Here is a 1,223-nt window from a genome sequence, read left to right on the forward strand (position 1 = left end):
ATAGTGTAAATTACTGTTGTCAGAGGGAAATGGTAGCTCAAAAAGTATAGCCTAGAGGACTGTAACTAGGGTGCATGCTTGGAAGGCCATGCGGTCTAATCCTCCCTATGCCGCGTGACACATGCTTCATGCTTTATACAAGTCACTGTATTACTTCTCAAGATCTGAGTGGCAGACAATACCCTCCCACAAGTCTGTATTTGAAAACGCTGCTTAAAAATACACTGAGGAACTATGACTAAGAGCACTGCAGTATCACTGAGAAACTATCCTGGTCCTGATTAGTTTCTTAATAGTAGATGCTTTACCAAAACCCCCACATTTTTAATCCAAATGCAATAGCAAAAAAACAAGGTTGAATCTTGCCAGTAAATAAGCACATATAATGAGCGGTGTGGTGTTTATGGCAAATACTGCTACACCAGAGTAGAATGCATTTGAGGGCTGGGGTTTCCCCTTAATGAATGGATTTAGGGTGAGCTTTGGGTCTGAGAGTACCATTTACAATCAAGCAGAGGGTAGGCAGGTGAGAGACCTCATTCTTCCCACAGGTGTGTTCATTCACCCAAATCAGGAGACCTGAAGCACCCTTAGTGCTCCAGGCCCAGGCCACTTTTTAGTCTGTCACAGATACGGAAAACCATCAAGTGCTGGGATATTTTTGTGTTCAGGGCTGATTCCACTGATGCTTGAACTCCAGCTCTCCACAGGTTCCCCGCATCCTCACTTACTCCTCCTTTGTACAAATAAACCCGTGTTTATGCTGCAGCTACAATGGCTATGATGTTCGTTTTTAGGAGAGCTGCAGCCTCTTTGCCCAGCCAGCAAGGTTATGGCTATTCATGGGAGATGTAACCCGCTGATCACTAGTTGTTATAACTGACAGCCTCCAACAGGATCAGAGCCGGTTTGAACCAGGGGTGCTCGGACCCCAAGGAAACCAAACCATGCTTCGGGAGGGGCTGCCTACAAGATGTGGATGTCCAAACACAGAGAGGTTTCCTCACAGGTTACCTCACAAACACGGCAGGGGTGTGTAAACCCACAGCAGTCGTGGGTTAAGGGGGCCTAACTTGGCATCAGTTCCCTCTCAAGCTGGGTACAGACGTTACACATAATCGGCACCAAGTGATGGGAAGTCACAGCAGACCCACACCCCTCCACACGTTCGGGGCGCCTCACACGGGCTGAACATGGCAGGAGCCGGTCCAACAGCGCTCTGC

The sequence above is a fragment of the Gavialis gangeticus genome, unplaced genomic scaffold (genome assembly GCF_001723915.1).
Source record: "Gavialis gangeticus isolate Ggan-Ray unplaced genomic scaffold, GavGan_comp1, whole genome shotgun sequence".
Classification (NCBI taxonomy): Eukaryota; Metazoa; Chordata; order Crocodylia; family Gavialidae; genus Gavialis; species Gavialis gangeticus.